We start from the raw sequence: 19,060 nt of genomic DNA, 5'->3' as shown, positions 1-19,060 counted from the left end.
GAGTGCAGGGTTAAGGATTGTTCTGCTAATCCTGCAATATTTTCCTGTACTAAGGTCCTTTTTCAAGGGCTCAATAGCAATATGATCATTCTGTTGGTCATGGGATTCAAACCTGCAACCTTCCAATCATGAGTCCAAACCCACAGACCCTTACTCTACTGTGCAATTAGACTTAAAACAGTCCTAACAACTCAAAGCATTGAAAATGTTAACATAAATATTATTTATTATCCAAGGCTGGATTTCCAATTAAATTTTTTTAAAATATATGGTGAAAATATCCGTTTTTGACTAACATCTGTTGACAAGAGTGGACAAAATGCTGCCCTGGGGGGCCATAGTTCTCTGGGATAATCACCCTTTAATAAATAAGGAAAACAGTTCAAGAGTTAATTACTGGAATTACACCACATGAAACTGTCCTGTTTCCTAGACTGGAGCAAAGCCTTTGATTGCGTCCTCTTTACTCTGGCAATCTCAGGCTCAGCCCTTGGTCACTGCTCCCAAAGCTGAGATGGGGCTCCCCATTCAAACCCCGTCACATGTTCCGAATTTGTGGAAACGGCATTATGTCATGCGAGAGTTTGGCTACAGTACCCTGGGGGCTGACCACGGAAGTTGTTTTATTCACAGACATTTATGAGCCAAATGTGGTTATTTGTTGTTTTTAAGTTAGTTGCTCTACTCCATCTTTTTTTGCAGCCATCCTGCACAGTCCAAACATAATGTGCATTTTTATCTCAATCTGTAATGCATGCCAAACTGCACTAGCGGTGTCCCCTTCCGTGAGCTTTGTGCAAGGCTACGCAGAGCTGTGAGTCCAAAAAAACATCTTCCATACACAGGAAAACGATCATATGAGTCCACGTTCCGGAATGGGTACAGACCCAGAATGTTGCTAATCCTGTATTTGTGGTAGCAGAAGCAGCACAACATGTTCTGACATTCGCAGATGCCCCAGTCTGTCACTCTTATTCTTACCAAAATTGACACGTATAGCCAGAACTCAGACAGTACTCACGCCTCGCAGAAATTATGAGCCATTTATTAGGACTTTCATCTCACATATTATGATAACGTATGGTTATTATTCATTTAAACATAGAATGAAAAATTTGAGTGTTGAAATGATGTTTTATATGCTTAGATTACAATTATCATTAGAGAAACTTGAAATTGTCCATGTTTATCATATTCCATCTATCCATTTTTCAAGCCACTTATCCTTCTGGGTCAAGGGGGGTCTGGAAGCTATGGGTGCTAAGCAGGGGGGCGGCCCATCACAGTACACACTCACAGGGGCAATTTAGCAACTACAATTAACCTCAACATGTCTTTGGACTGGGGGGGTACTACCGTCACTTTTGTGTGCAAAGTTTTTCTCTTTTGACTCTTTTGACAAAGGCAAAGAATATATTGCATGTTGTCATTTAATTTGACTTTTTTTTAAAAGGAATATATACAACCTAATATACTTTATATTATATACATTTATATGATTATAAATTTAATTAAATTCTAAATAAATGATTATGTATTGTATGCCAGTTGGAATATTTCAGTAATGTAGATAAACATCCTAAAAAGGAATAAAAACCAAGCAGAACATAGTTTGGTAACAAAAAAAAATAAGTTTTTGTAATTTAGCAGGTTGGCAGCACAACAGATATAATATCCTATAACATCCAATACATCAAAAGATTCTTGCTTTATATCTTAGTCTAATGCATGTTCTCTCTCTCTGCCTGCATATAAGCTAAACAATATACTGGTTAAAATAGCAAGTAAAACTTTACATCACATCTTTCTTTACTGTTTTCCAGATAGGGAACAAATCTTTCGACGATTGATTTATGAGACGTTGCACTATATTATGACTAAACAATGGTACATACAAAATACATTTTTCTTTGGTTCAGTGGATTTGATATAATTCATACAAATTAGTTTCTGGGAGGCTCTGTGTGTGGGGTGATATCTTAAATCATGCAAATTGTGTGGGGGCGGAGTATTCAGACACTCAATAATGTCCCCATCAGACAGTGTCAGACATATGTGAATATTAATGAAGACATCATCTAAATACATCTGCAAACCAGATTTGAAAATTCCTTCTTTGTGTATTATTTCCTTCTGTTTCAAAAATATATACCTTATTTCATTAAGCAAATTACTCAGCCAGGCATCCTTCAAACAACAATGTAGCATTTCGTTCTGAAATTTACATTTTTCCTTTGTTTGGCGTCCTCCCCCGTCACCCTTGCGTCCTTGATTTGTTGTTTACTATTATTAATTTTATTCATCATTAAATGTCATTAGAATCTGTGGCGTAATTGTTTATAAATATTAGCTTAGTATGTACTGCGTGTGTGTGTGTTTTTTGAAATTTTTTTTTCTTCACTTTGCCACCAAGTCAGCAGACATGGAAGTGTAAGATACCGTCCAAGTAGCCTGGATAAAGAATTGCAACGATACAGAATAAATCATCAGCTCTTTATTACCTGTCTCCCCAGAGCAGTGCTGGCAGTAATTGTTCAGTGATGCGATGATCCATCTTCCTTAGAGCCCCATGACAGCCGCCATGCCTCCCAAACATCGCAGTTACTCCAAGCAATCAGATGCTCCCGTAGTGTCTGCTGCTCGTGTGGGAAGAGGCAAATTCACTTTGGTAAAACAGCAACGCTACACTATTTAGTCAGGGGCCAATTATTATTTGACATGGGCCACTATAAAAATCAACAAAAAAGTACAGATCTACACTAAGAACGCGGTTTTGCAGCCTAGTTGCTTTTGCCTGTAAATATGGGACCTTAACTATACTTCATGGACACTTAACTGATAGTTTTTCTTTGGATAAAATGTGGAATTGCTACACAAGTATGTGCTGTAGTACTCTGCCAGAAAAAAGGGAACAGCCTTGGTACAATTTTGTCCCCCAAAGTGCAAACATTAATGTACCCCCCAGTGGTACAAAAATGCTCCCCATAGTCCATTTCTGTACATACTACCTACAGCTAAGGTACATTTGGCAGACCCTTGAGAGTGCAGCCCCAGTGACAAGTAATTGAACAACTCAAAGCTACGAATTAATACTTTTTTTCTGACAGTGAATAAGAGTTCAGTATGGCACCAACCCAGGCCACACAATGGGAGTACAGCCCCGAAGACACGTTACAGGAGCCATTGGCTGAACGAGGCCAAGGTCCATAGCTTAGTTGACAACATTACCCTAAACCTCAGCATGGAATAAAATAATGGTCATAGCTTAATAAAATTTGCTTTTTTTATATTAATAGAATGAAATACAGTATAATTTTCAAAATTTACATCTACATTTGTCCCCCCCCGATATCCATTTCATCTTAAACCACATAACACAAAACATTAGATAAGAATATACCATAACCCCGCTAGCTAAGTTTCATAGCCCTGTTCACAAGGGAGAATTGTGCTTTAAAAGAGGAAAAAAATGATTTTTTTTATTGGACGGTCCTCATTCTTTTCCAAAGTGTTTATGAATGGGTCTGCTATTAGGATTATCCCACATTGTTTAAAAAAAGTATAAGACCCAAGAGAAATGACTCACTCGCAGTAATTTTTAAGAAGTCTTTGCTCTTGGCAGGAGATTGGATTGTTTTGCTGGACTGACAGTGACATTGTCATTTGTTTCAACACCACAGATTCTCAAAGGAAGAATACAACTGGAATCTTGTGTAGGGAAAATACACAGACTTCTCTTGCAAAATTCTTGTAATTTTTAGCGATTCTGTTATTAATACTGTTCACCTATAGTTGACGCAAGTGGTTAGACCTGTATTAGATATACATATTTGGTTATTTTTAATCACCCAGAGCCAGTAAAATAAGGTCACAGAAGCTTCATTTATTAGATATGAAAAGAGGATACATTCATTTTTCTTTCTTCACGTTTGTCAGTTTTTACAGATGTGCCAAAAAAATTTCCTGTGAGGTGGTGCCCAGGATTAAGTTCATTCTAAGCCCTTGGTCTTTCCGTCTTATAGCATATCCAAGTCCACACCTTTTCGGGCGCATTTTGAATTGCGCCGTGGTACAGGAATGGTGAATGAAGTGAGACAGCAGAGCTGAACTGATGCTACGAATCGTGAAAAGTCAGGCAGTAATGGTATCCCGATACTTAAATGCAGATCACATGATGGGGAAAAGCCATATAACGCAACAGCCTCTTTGTCTCACGCATAATTAGACGTTTTAAATAATTCAGCAGAGTTATGCACGGCCCTGCCACAGATCTGGAACACTACCAGGCAGAATCTGGGACACGCAACGTGCGGTGCATCTCCTGCGGGCTGCTTGGAAGAATGGGACGGGCTTGCCAAGCTGTTTATAGAATCCTCCAGGGGGAGGAGGGGCTGGGGGTTGGGGTAGGGGGGTGGGGGGGGCGGGCGGGCGGCTAGAGGAAGTGACTCAGAATCTGTCCTCTCGCTGAAAGCTGGGGAAGTGAGGATTCATCTCAAGGCAACTGCCGCTATTATGCAAAGCAGAAATTCTGCATGCTCACAAGCGCAGGGAGCAGCGCAGGGACATCGTTGTACCTAAAAAACAATTGCGTTTAAAAAGAAAATGCACTAAACACACTTACACAAGCTGCAATCTGTCCGAGAATAGAAGGCTTCCTTGAGTGATTTTACTTAAATATAAGTACTTTTTGGATATTTGTACAGTACACCTGCAATCTCCATCACTCTGTACACAGCATTGATTTTACACCAGTTGAATGAATAAATGTAGCTGTGAATGTACTGCAAATCATTAAGATAATCCATAAAATCGTATTTTTATACATTTTTTCAAAGATTCAGGAAAGCCAGTCTTTAAATTATCCTCATCTGGGTCTTAACTGAACTTCATTTACAGCAAATTGTCTGTTGCATAATAGTAAATGCATATTTTAATTTATTTTTTTTTTAAAGTGAGCTAGATTCTAACAGTAGGATCAATCACTCTTATTTTCTTAACTGGAGGGTGCAGTGGTTTGCACTGTTGCCTCACACCTCTGAGTCCAGGCTTTGATTCTCCGCCATGGCTTCATGTGGAGGGGGTTGTATGCTTTCCCCATGTTGTCGTGGGCTTTCCTCTGGGCACTCCATCCAGCTCCCCGCCACCCCACTCCCAAAGTCCAAAAACATGCCGTTGGTGTGCTTGTGTGTGAATGGTGTGTGAGTGTGCCCTGCGAAGTCTTAGTGCCCCCATTCTAGATTGTTCCTTGCCTGTAGCCTCCAGACCCCCTTTGTACAGGACAGATGTTTTCATATAATTGATGGGCTTTCTTAACAACCAAGTGGCAAATTTAAATGCAATTATATTAGAAATGATCAGATCTGGAATTGTGGTTCTGTTTACATAAAATAACACACAACTGCATTTTTCCCCATAGTTGAATGTCTAGCTTTTCAGTTGACTAATAGATTACATTTATCCTATTATTTCACCTGCAAACCACCAATAATTTGTGGGAAATGGCATGCAGATGCATCAGACAAATGATGTATCCCCATTTGTGGTTTTGACTTCTGGGCCAAGTTTATCAGTAACGAAACTGAAATATCGAACATAAATGCAGACAGAAGGACTGTTTTCGCTGTTCATTTACCTCACAGACTCCTCTCCTCGCTCCTGAGGTAGCTGCCTGTGTCTTGGTTTCCGTTTGATGTTTAATATCGCTTATCAAAGTTCGGGGGGTAATTTATTTCTCTCTGACGTCCTCATCTGTCACCCAGCTGCAGTATTTGCTCCTGCTGTCATGTTGATTTGCAGCTGATCTGAAACTGTGTGCAGTAATGAAAGTGCAGGTCATATGCACTGCATGCCCAATATATGCCAATCACTGTTTCACTGCCCCTTTAAAACTACAAATATCCTTTTAATACTTTCAAATAGTATGTGCATCACATGGCTTAATTGAATGTATTGTAGCCCTTGTTCTATGCATGCATTTTTTATAATACATGTTACATAGCTGATTTAGTGAAAAGATTTGTTGTTTAATATATATATATATATATATATATATATATATATATATATATATATATATATATATATACACAAACTATTATTATGTTAAGAAAATTCAGTAACACATTTCATTAACTGCACCTTTATAATGCATTCATTATGCATTCATATAACATTCAGTGCACCTGCAATTGCCCCTTCAAAATGTATTTATAATGTAGCCATATTACATTCATAAGCAATATGTAAGTATACCTTAGCATGTTTTAAAGCACTGCATTCATAATACTTTCAATGAACAGGACATGACAGCTGTAATATACATTAATAACAAGCATTAAAATAACTTAATCATATAATGTTTGTTATTAATTTATATTAAAATTGTTACCGTGTGTTAAGATGTTAAGGTATACATACATGCTGCTTATGAATGTTCTATGAATGCATTACAAAGGCATTATGAAGGTGCCATTTTGTAAAATACTCACTTTTTTATCTGTCTAAGCATCAAAATGCTTCAGTTGGAATTTTTTGTTGCATATGTCCATGTGTGTGGAGTTTGCATGTTCTCCCCGTGTCATTGTGGGGTTTCCTTCATCCTGGGTTGTTCCCTGCCTCATACCTGTAGCTTCTGGGATAGGCTCCAGACTCCATTGACTCAGGAACAGGTATAAAAAATGGAGGGATGAGTTCAATCTCCTTAACTGTGGGTGGCTTAAATGGGTGTATTCATTTATTACGTCTAAGACTCCCATTAAATTTAGGTGGGGGCGTGGCTTGCATAGTGTTGAGCCGAGATTTAGAACCATCGATATAACCTCCTTCTCTTTAGTTCATAGATCTAGAAAATCAAGACATCTTGATGCAGATCTCTGCAGGACATCATTTTGGAAAGTTGCTTGTTCACTGTAACATCTTCCTCTGTCTGTTGCTGAGTTTTCCGGAATGTTTTCTCTTACTCCAGTAAAATCTTATATAAACTGGATACAGTGTGCCTGCAGTCTTCCTGGGGCTATAACTGAAAAGGACTGTATGTCTACAGAAAGAAACAGTTCATTTGCACTGACCACAGTGGCCTTCGTGCCAGACTCAAAGGGATATAATTACTCTAAATGGTGGACTGAAGCTGAGCATGTTGAACACTCTAGTAATTATCTAGATTTGTTCTTTTAGGAGGTAATAGTATACTTAAAGGGAAAAAAAACACTTTAGAACTTAAAAAAAAAGAAGAATTTATTTATGGTTACACTACACAAAATTTGAATTTTCCCCAGTTTTCCCCTGAAAAATACATTAAGATAGGGATCAATGTTGTAGTTAAAATATAATGAAATCCATTTGTTTTCAGTTATACGTTTACTGTTACAGTGACATTTGCCTGTGCAGTGCAGTATGGCCTGTTTTACCTGAGACCTGCATTTTAATACTATCAGAAAATTCAGGGTGGGAAGATCGAGGCTGAGATTTTAATTCATGTGCTTAACCTTTCTAAAATCAGTTACAGCACTCCATTGACAGGCTATTTCTACTGGTGGGTGATACTGGGTAGTACAGAAAGTATACATCTTAGTAAATATCAGACTATGTATATTATACTTACGTACTGTGCACAAGGAACAAAGGGGCGTAGATATTGTAACGTTTACGTAAAAACTTCCCCAAAGCCTCTCAGAGTAGTTTGTAAGGTATTACGATGTAAAGATTTTCCAAGGCCTTATACACAGTAATGTCTTCCTACACAGAGTAAAAAGAAGAGATAGAAGTAAAGCTGGACACATTTCCCACAATATCTGGGCCAGCTTTTCCCAGACAACTGTGGTTTTCAGTCTGTTTCCACCCCACTGCACACACAGTGAGACCCCTAGGACACTGCAGCATTGCAGCAGTCAAAGCCCAAACCCATTCCTAACCTGGACTCTGAGGTGTGAGGTGACAGTACTAACTCAACTCAACTCAACTCAACTCAACTCAACTCAACTCAATTCAACTCAATTCAATTCAATTCAATTCAATTCAAGTCAGTTTGTATAGCACATTTTCAGAACATTACATTGTCTGAAAGTGCATTACATTTTCCTCGCTCAAAGCCCACAGTGAGCAAGCCATAGGTGACAGTGGCAAGTGAGACCCTCGAGGCACTGCAGGATTTCAGCATTTACAGCCCTGATACCACTGCACACACAATGAGACCCTCCGGGCATTGCAACATTCTGACAGCCAAAGCTTTGGTACCACTGCACACACAGTGAGACCCTGGGGGCACAGCAGGATTCCAGCATTCAAAGCCTTGATACCACTGCACACACAGTGAGACCCTGGGGGCACTGCAGGATTCCAGCATTCAAAGCCTTGATACCACTGCACACACAGTGAGACCCTGGGGGCACTGCAGCATTCCAAAACCCAAAACCCTGGTACCACTGCACACAGCAAAACCGTCAGGACATTGCAGCATTCTGGCAGCCAAAGCTCTCGTACCACTGCACACACAGTGAGACTCTGGGGGGCACAGCAGGATTCCAGCATTCAAAGCCCTGATACCACTGCACACACAGTGAGACCCTGGGGGCACTGCAGCATTCCAGCACCCAAAGCCCTGGTCCCACTGCACCCCGCAGCCACAGTTTTTGTCATCCTGTTTCAGTCCCGTAAGTCGCTTGAGCTCAGATGTCCAAAATTAGGTGGTAATTGGAGCCAGATGTGACTCTGAAACTTGTGTTTTTTGCGACAACTCGCTCCCCTTCTGTTTCTCAGCCTGAACATTTTGCATAACCTGCTATTTTTGTTAGCAGTCTGGCAACATACTCGGGTGCGAAAAGGTTTTTTCTGCTAAACATCGTTTGTTGTGTTTCCTTAATATTAGCATTGATTAACGTTGATGATATTTGTAATGTATTTAGAATTTGAATTTGTCTGAGTTACTGCAATTTCATTACTCCAGTAAAAGTACAATTTCAACTATCTAATAGAATCAGCTTGTTATATGGTATAAATGCTATAAAATCTTGGACACATTGTTTTAAAACCTGTATATATATTGGAGAGTCGAATGGTGTGAATTCCTTAAACTCTGTTAATGTTCTTGAATGCTCACCAGTAGTATCATATTCTGATGTCACAGGTGCTGTGGTTTGATATAAAATCAAGGTACCAGTGCAAAATAATTGAATATTCTTACACAAGAGTCACATTACTAATAATGGCAGGGTTATGGCTGGGCAATTAAAACCGTTTCGGTGCTTGTGGTGATTTAACAGCAATGTTTGTCTACAACGCTGTGATTTTACAATAGTCATGCCTCCCAGCCAGGGGTCTCGTTCTCACAGTAATGATGGCTGTAGGGCCGCGTTCCCAAGTCCAGGAACAGAAGAGAGTTATCAGTGCTTGTGTACAGTGGCGGACTGAGCGGAAAGTCTTAATTAAATACAAATGTTTATCTGCATTACAGCCCCTGAAACCCACTCCCCCCCCCCCCCCACCCCTCTGGCCTGGTGACAGGATAAACCACTAAAGACTGATACAAGGTCTTGGTTTCATTACATTTCATTACAGGAAACCTCCCACATTCTCCCTGACTCTGGCCATGGCAGTCAGTCAAAGGCAGAGGGGGAGAGGCGAGCAGGCAGCAGGAAATGGTTTCACTGCTGCCCTTTGATCTCCCACAGTTAATATGCCTGCTTTACTTAATACAGACAAGCCATTCATTGGACACACTTTAATAACTTTGTTTTTACGGACCTTTAAGAGCAAAATAGAAATTGCCTTTAAAAAAATGTGCACTGGGTAATGACAGGAACACTAATGTGACCTTTAAATCTTTTTAGTTTTTGCTCTTTTTTTCATTAACATACCAGATAGTCCACCCCAGATAGTCGATGTCCCCTTTGAGATGGCCTGATATTTAAGGTTTTTAATAAGCTGAGGGACAGAACATGAGCAACTTCAAAGAGACATAATGTGGCTTTTATACGTCAAGCTGCAATTGGCCTGAGTTCTGTAAGGATCTTTCACGAGCAGTTACAGCCCTGCAAGGCAGAGGTGACGGCCTCAGCACCAGAAGCATGCATGTTCACATGTGTTTTGCTTTGTACCTGCGTAGAACAGTAGTTTCCATGTGATTATTACTAATCATGCCGACTGAAGAAAGCAGTCCTGCAGAAGTTATTATATGACACCGTTATTTGACCTATGCCCCAAAACACAGCTACGCACTTTAAACGCATATATCTGATGCAAATATAACCTATTATTTCATCTCTCTATAGTTAGGGTGCCCATCCCAGCCGTGATTTTCCAGGTCGATCGCTATCAGCAAAATATACCGAGGGGGACCTCTGCCATGCGGTATTGTTTTTGTAACGTAGCTCTCAGTATAAAAAAAAATGTTGGATACAGGATAGGAACAATTCACTTATGCTAAGGTGCAAAGTGGCAGTGTAGAACAGATACAACCTCACAACACCATCGATTCACTGATGGTGAACAAGTGAATTTGAACAAGTAACTAAAACAAACAACTGCTAAATCCGCACATGTTCGCTAACCAGGCAAAATGCTTCAAACCCGAATGCAGAGGAAGTCCATTCTGAGCAGGTGTGGCAATTCCAGTTCACTGTCAGTCAAAGGGGGAGTATCTCTCTGTGCCATGTGGAAAACCTACTAAAAAGAAAAACTAATTAGACAGCAGCCTTGGGTCACTTCCTTACCAAAAGCTGAAGCACTTGCATAGACTCTCATTTGGCTAGCGCCCTGCATTCAGGAAGTATACGTTTTCACACTGAAATTAACCTAATACAGTTTGGAACCAGTTTTTAATGAATGCTGACAGACTACCAGGTGCATTATATGAGTAAACCAATTTTGTTATATAATAATTATCTGATTCATTTATTTTTGACATGTTTAAGAATACTTTTGTGTCTAGATATTTTACATTAAACATTTTTAAACTGCCACTGACATATGTTTTAAGTGACCTGGTGCAAAATTCTATGTGTTTCTTCCTAAAGACTGACATCACCTCCAATGTTTGTCCCTGCCTCGTGCCCTGTGCTTCCTGGGGTCACTGTGACCCTGCATTGGCTTAGTGCTTATGGAAGCCAGATGAGTATCCATGCATCCATTCTTTTCTAAGATGTTTATCCAAGTTGGTTACATGCCTTATACCCTGTACTTCTTGGCATAGCCTTCTGGCTTGATGTGATTCTGTCCTGGATAAGCAGTTATGGATGGATGGTAGGTACCAGAATTCTTGGTTACCTGATGGCTAGATTCCTGAAATTTGAGTTCCCTACACTTTGAGAAAGTGCTGTCTGAAATTACTTTGATTATCCCAAAAGTTAAAACCTGAAAATTAATACCTGTGACAATTGGAAAAAACCACTGGGTTAGAACAAAGAGTTAATCTGCCAAGTATTGCTTTTTATTGTTCATTTTATCCATCCTCATACACCACTAATTAAAAACATCAACATAGATTCATAAGCCTGAGCAAAGTCATGCAACTAGAACTAGAATTTCATTTTTATCTTTCTCCATAAAGCAACATGCCTATAAGTATATAAAGACATAGATAGAATTACTTAGTTAAAAACCTGCCTGCATATTTGGCTGGAGTTTTGCTATGGCTGTTAAAAATGAAAGTGCAATTTTGCAGCTGGGATGTTATGATGGGTGAGAAACTGCATGTATCCTAAGGACATTGGGTCGGACCCCAAAGGGTGATTCGGCAGGGCGCTTATCTCAGAGGAAATGTCTGTGCTCTGCCCTTCTGCTTCAATTCAAGACTGAATAACAGAATGAAAACAAACACAGCCACTTGTATCACTTATACACTGACAACTAGGTGAACCAGATATGCTAAGCATCCGAAGAGCACTTGTTTAAAGTTTTAAGCAACAAGTCACTAATTAAAACCAACTACCAGAAGGGAAATGAATTGTCATCATGAATTTACAATCAACTTGTGAAAACTGTTGCTGAATGAAGATGCTCAGCCTTCATCATTCTCGCATTCAACACAGCAAAGATATACAGTTATACATGAGTTTACATAACCATTAGTAATACATAACAGTAATAATATTGTGTTTTGGTATCCATGCAATGTTTGGTTAATTATTGCATTTTCCCATTCTTAATTTACATTCTTTGACCCTGCAGACAAAGGGCAGTGAGGATTAATACATTTGCATTTTAAGAGTTATTATGAACTTAATTATGCACAAGCTTGTCTAGAATGTGTAGCATGTCCTGTTTAAAGGGAGCATTGCACAGAAATGAAACATTTTTCATTCATTTTTCTTGGATGTGGTTCAGCTTCCATCCTTCCTAACAAGCTATCCAGAGAACCTTCCATTTTATATATATATATATATATATATATATATATATATATATATATATATATATATATATATATATATATATAAATAATAACCCGGGTCCCAGAGGTATGAGGCAACAGTGCTAACCACTGCACCACCATGCCGCCCCCATATATATATATATATATATATATATATATATATATATATATATATATATATATATATATATATATATATATATATATATATATATTTAACTTAATTTCAACTTATGTAACTTTTGTAGTAATAACTTGTATATTTTAACTTTTAATAATTTTATGTTTTCATTTCAGCTTGTTTTTTGTATCATTTCCAATGTGTAATATTGTTTCCAATACAAACTGGCAGTCTTTCGTTGAGACAGCATTATCAACATCAGTCATAAGTTTATTGTTCTACAATGCGGCATGTGTCTGAATATGGCGTAGTACCACTGGCAGAGCTGACCTTTGGCTCTTAATATCTTTGTTGGTGCCTTGAGACCTTGTCTGCGTTTATTATTCTAAGTCTAGCGAAGAAGACTTCAAATCTCAGGATGAAGACTGTGATCGTACTTTGGATGAGGTAATTAGCCTGAAATGTTCTCGTCAAACATCTGGTTTAAACCGGTACAGAAAAGTGAACAAAATGAAGGATGTGATTCAATGCATTGTCTACATCATTTTATATGGATTAATTAAGTTGTGATTCGCTTAAATTGTCATTTTTTTGATCCTTAATACATAGTCAGCTGCAATCTAGAAATTAATTGTATTATGGAATTACCATTTCCCTGGGAAAAGTGTGGGTTTGGAACTAGAGAGTACGTTTTTTATGTAAGGGGACGGGGGGTAACATTTATTATTCGGTCCCAGGTGAAGCAAGAAGCTACATTCATTCAATTATCAGCAGGTAAATAAGCACAATATCCAAAACACTCACCCAGTCCTAGATCTACAAACACCAATTATGTCCCTTTTCATGAATCAATGGTAATTTTTGCTTATTTCACCTTGTGTTGAAAATGAAATATATTTTTTTTGTTCTTACCCATAATTTTCTTAAAGCCCAATCAACAGTCTGAGCTGTGGACAGCCTTGACCCAATGAGTTGTGTTTCCTACACATAAAATCAATGACTTCCATTTCTATGGTAATGAACTGTAAAATTACTTACAACGTGTTAACCGATACATCAGAAGCGCGCTACTTCGAGAAATCGAGGTAAAGGTTAGCTTGAATAACGACGTAGTTATTCTCTGCCGTTGTCTCTGTTTGTTTAGAATTCAGGATGAAAGGAACATGGAAGTACGTCAGAAAACCACCCCCCTCCTCCCCGCATCCGTTGAAAGACATTCCAGGAAGTACGGATCCAATTAGGGGGCTTCTCACGCCAGTGTCTGCCTTCTACACATTTCATCGGCATCCTTCTCAGGCTACATGCATGCTAGGAACATGGTGGGGAAGGATCCAGGCTGCATATGTGAAAACCAACTCCTGCAAAATGCTAAATCAAAAACAGGAAAACATACCAGTTACTTTGCATGAAGTTATTTGCTGCTCAGTTAGAGGTACATGATATGTCACACCATATTGCCAGTGGCCAGTGCTCACTGACCTCAAGCTAATTTTAACTGAACTTACTTACATGTGTCCACGAAGCTCCCATGTAAAACATTTTACGCAGTGAAAATATGAACCTGTTTTCTATGCGTAATAGACGCTTGAAATTACAAGTAAATTAAAAATATCAAAGAAAAGATAAAACTAAAAAGGTTTCAATTTAGATTTCCTGTTCAATTTTTTTACAGTCGGAGAAAAGAAAAGAAATATACAGTTTTTTATGCAATATAGCTAACTGCAGTTCCACTTAGAACAATCCTTCTAGGCCTTGAAAATTACTGAACTTATGCCCTCTGCCCCTGTGACTGTTCTGCCTCAATAACATCTGCATTTCATTTAACAACTTAAGGGGGAAAGTGTTTTTATTTTTAAATATTTCCTATAAAAGAAGCATTTCTGATATAAATACAATTATGAAAGGCATTTCAACATTTTGAAAACAAACCGTGCCGTCAATGCTTTTAAACAAACATGCATAGAAGTATTGCCTAATATACAATTTAAAAAAAAATAAATGGCTAAAATTAAAGCAAACTCTAAGCAAAACATTTGCCTATTGTTTGACTTGATAAGCCGGTTATACCATAACTCTAATGAATTCTTGTAGTGACACCTCTGTGGATATTCATTTTATTTTCCCTCTATACACACCAGCTACGCCCAAAAAGCTGAAGTACATGTATTTATTTTTGTTCGGCCTGTTTTCTTTGCTATTTTTTTACTTAATCCTGGTTCTTCAGCTGAAATATCTTTCACCTTATGTCTTGCAGATCAGATGTCATGGGTTTGGCAGTCATGGTAAGCATGTATTAGCAGAGAGTTTCTTGAATTGTGAAGGAATTGTTATTGTAGGTTCAGCTGACTTATATGTTATGTTATATAACCTGTCATTATAACTATGCTGGTATATAAACTGTAAATATATAAACTATAGTGATTTCCCGAGTCCACTTTTCATTTGGCATATAAGTGAGTTTAACCAATTGTTTTTGGTTCTTACAGCCGTGTTTCTCAACCTGGTCCCCAGGGACCCCCAGATGGTCCACATTTTTGCTCCTTGCCAGACAGTCCACATTTTTGCTCCCTCCCAAAATGTGGACTGTCCAGGGGTTGAGAAACACTCACTGAGGTGTTGGACTGAGATCACTGAGATGTTGGACACTTACGAGGCCACGTTTTTGGGCTGCTCAGTCAGGGTCTCATTCTAGTCCGGCTGCTTCAATTGTCCATTCATTCCCCTCATGTCATTGCTGTTTTGGCAGGGAAGCTGCGGTCGATCATTAGTGATCATCACCAGCTCTGTGGAAACACATGACATCAACATGCAGAAACACTCAGGAGTCCTACTGAGTATTGTCATAATCACCTGGATATTTGCTTTAACAGAACTAGCTACTTTGTCACTGTGATACTCAGAAAAAAAAAATATATATATTTTATAAAATATATATATATATATTATATATATAGAGTGATGTGAAATAACATTTCCCAGACTGCTTTGCTGGATATATACATAGAGTGATATGAAATAACGTTTCCCAGACTGCTTTGCTGGATATATACATAGAGTGATGTGAAATAACGTTTCCCAGACTGCTTTGCTGCATATATACATAGAGTGATGTGAAATAACGTTTCCCAGACTGCTTTGCTGCATATATACATAGAGTGATGTGAAATAACGTTTCCCAGACTGCTTTGCTGGATATATACATAGAGTGATGTGAAATAACGTTTCCCAGACTGCTTTGCTGGATATATACATAGAGTGATGTGAAATAACGTTTCCCAGACTGCTTTGCTGCATATATACATAGAGTGATGTGAAATAACGTTTCCCAGACTGCTTTGCTGCATATATACATAGAGTGATGTGAAATAACATTTCCCAGACTGCTTTGCTGGATATATACATAGAGTGATGTGAAATAACGTTTCCCAGACTGCTTTGCTGCATATATACATAGAGTGATGTGAAATAACATTTCCCAGACTGCTTTGCTGCATATATACATAGAGTGATGTGAAATAACATTTCCCAGACTGCTTTGCTGAATATATACATAGAGTGATGTGAAATAACATTTCCCAGACTGCTTTGCTGCATATATACATCGAATGCATGGATATACAGGACAAGTGCAGAGGGGAAAAAAACACGTTGACAACATTGACACACAATGCCTTAGTGAGCAATCATGGAATGTTTAGAATGAGCAGCGATTGATGCAGAAGAGCACGTAAGTGGAAATGGTAAGTAAGTATCAAAGAAAAACAATGAGTATTGGTGCAGAGCAACAGCAATGCAAATGGCATTACAGACAATCCCTAGATGGCCTGAATGCCCGGCTTACAGACAACTCCAACGGAATACAATGGTTTGTAATAACAAATGCACGCAGTGCTTTGTGATGCTCATGAAAACATTGTGAGGCTTTAGTAGGGTGTGGGCTTGAGGCACAGTATGTACTGTGTAGTTACTTGTATTATTGCTGCATAATCATTCTTGTCATTATGCATTAGGAGCCATCCGTCTCATGAATATCAAATAAGAATTCCAAACTAAAGTTGCCATATATACATGTGCATGCATGATATGTATTATATATCTGTGTGTGTGTGTGTGTATCTCTTCCCTACTATGTTTATGCTGCAAACTTTCCATCTTGCACTTATAACACTATCAAGTGCAAGCAGCAGTTGTTGCTCTGCAAGGATTGGATCTGAGCGTTGTGTTACTACTCGTATTTCTTCGTCTTACCCACATATTTGACGTAAAGACAGACTTAGGGAATAGTTTCTGACCTGGGGACAGTCTGTACAGCTCTTGAGCAGCAGACGTGAAGCGGACCTCAGTGCGAAGAGTCTACATTTGCGCTTGATTACATGTAATTCTCCATTTGCTGTCACTATGTGAACTGCCTCCTTTTGCCTCTAATCTGCTGAGGGTCTAAGGCTGCATGAGTGACTGTGTATATATGTCAGAGGTTTATGATGGACTCGAATCCCCTGCAGTGTGTGTGTGTACCTAACCGACTGATCGATGCATTGATATTTAAGGTAAGTAATAATTTCTGAAGGCTTGAAAAAAAAAGTATATTTTAAGAAGAGCTGTGTGATGGAAGGTGTATGGAAGGATCAGGTTATTGTACCAGCACTCCAACACAGTCACATGACACAACAAGGTAGATTTGCTCTTTTTAAGATGCCTCCTTTTTGAAAGTACCTTCTTAGATGATTATACACCTGCTTTGTTGCCAGTGTGACACTCTCCGTCTTCACACACGATGATATATGCCCAGTGCGAAACCTCTGTGTCACATTCATGGTGGGTCACAAACAAAAAAAGAATGTGAGCCGTTTGAGATCGGAGCTGATTACTGTCTTTGTACATGTGATGTGAAAAACAGAATTTGAAAATGGTGAGTTCGATCACCGCAAATGCCCTGGTGATAGAGAAATAAGGACACGCAGGTTTGCAGATTCCACATTAACATGAATATTATTTGCAAACACCCAACTCGTCTGTCTTTACGTGCGAACATGTCGGATTTTTATCCCAAGGCAAGGACAGGATACGGCCGTCTATGTGTGAGCGGGGTGGAGCAAGCTTATGTCCTTATAATTGGGAGGGTGTTTGCTTGACTCCCTGCCGCTCTCCTGTCAGACACTTTAATTAGACAAAAGATGTGGATTAAAGGAAGGCCCCACAGAAACCTCAGTATCTCTTTGTGGAAAATTGATTTATGGTGCATTAGCAGTAGCAGCAAGTAGCCTTTGCTGCCACAAGCCATTTACTCCGGCGCCCTGGCAGTCCCCTTCCTGACTGAAGCACAAAGCAATGTGAGGCGGGACCCCAACACCACCCGGCTGCTGAGTTTGATAGGGGATAGAAAATTTCCAGCTCCCATATGCTGCAGACCCTGAGCGTTCAGTGAGGAAAACAAGAACTGTCTTAGACATGGGACTTTCCTCTGGACTTTGGTTCATTTTGTGTGTTAATGGAAGTTTTAGTGCAAATGAGTGGGCTATAGGTTCAAAGCCACACATTATGAGAAAGCCTCACCCATGTATATAATCTCTTCGTCCTGATTCTTTTTTATATAGGTTACCATATATACCATATACCATATAAGAGACGTGCATCATGCGTTTTGTACATGATTTGTGTTTTGTGTTACTTTGGCCTCTGTTGCATTTGAAACCAGGATCCACGCTACTTTCTGTGGCAATAAAAAGCATTATTCTAGCAGGATTCTGTACAAATTGAGTAGAGCTCATTCGCGAAACATAGCTGGATATTAAATGAAAAAAGCTGCTGTCTTATTTTCTCCCAGCCCCTAAGATGCCTTTACACACACGTTTGCTGAGAGGAAGCATTTTTTCCCCACTTTTTATCTTGTTTGTCTTCTAAATAGGAGAGCCTCTGTTTGTGCTGGGCTACTGGGCCGGGATTGTTTCTGTTCTGGGGGGGCCACGCAGTCTGACTGGCACCAAGGGTGCCCACTGGCCTGCCCGCCCGGCCCCCGCCCCGACTCCAAGACAAACAAACGCAGACAGGGTACTCCCTAATGCCATTACTGCACCGTTTATGCCAGCTTGATTGAATTCTGCTTTGCTGGAGCAGAACGTCCATAAGCTGCCGGGTCAGAACAGACGCGTAGCACTGAGAGTCGGCCCTGCCTCGATTAATCACAGCTTCCTGTCTCAAAAGGAAATCTTTATAGTAATTGATTACTAATAATTTATAAAGTTGTGATACATCTGTAAAATACTAATATTAAATTATTCCTATCATGATCAGGCTGATCCGGGATCAGCTCCTAACCCCCTGTGATCCTGAATAGGGCAAGAATGGATGGATGATTGTAATTATAAGGAAATTATATCTAAGGGGCGGCAAGCTGGCTCAGTGGGTAACACTGATGTGTGGGTTTCCTTCAGGTAGTTTGGTGTCTTCACCCACAGTCCAAAGACATGCGGACTGTTTCTTGAAATTGCCATTGTGTGTGTGAGTGTGTGTGGATTAGGTTTATATTACATTGTGGGGACCAGATGTCCCCCACAATTTGATAAAAACCAGTC

At 39.2% G+C, this 19,060-nt stretch overlaps 1 protein-coding gene across 1 annotated transcript in view; it reads right to left on the bottom strand.

Moving 5' to 3' along the window:
* Positions 1-19,060, bottom strand: part of bxdc2 (brix domain containing 2) — a 277,175-nt gene that overhangs the window by 244,684 nt on the left and 13,431 nt on the right. The window lies entirely within an intron of this gene.

The sequence above is a fragment of the Brienomyrus brachyistius genome, chromosome 7 (assembly GCF_023856365.1).
Source record: "Brienomyrus brachyistius isolate T26 chromosome 7, BBRACH_0.4, whole genome shotgun sequence".
Taxonomy (NCBI): Eukaryota; Metazoa; Chordata; class Actinopteri; order Osteoglossiformes; family Mormyridae; genus Brienomyrus; species Brienomyrus brachyistius.
The sequence above is the reverse complement of the archived record's forward strand: the minus strand, read 5'-3'. Positions and strand labels throughout refer to the sequence as shown.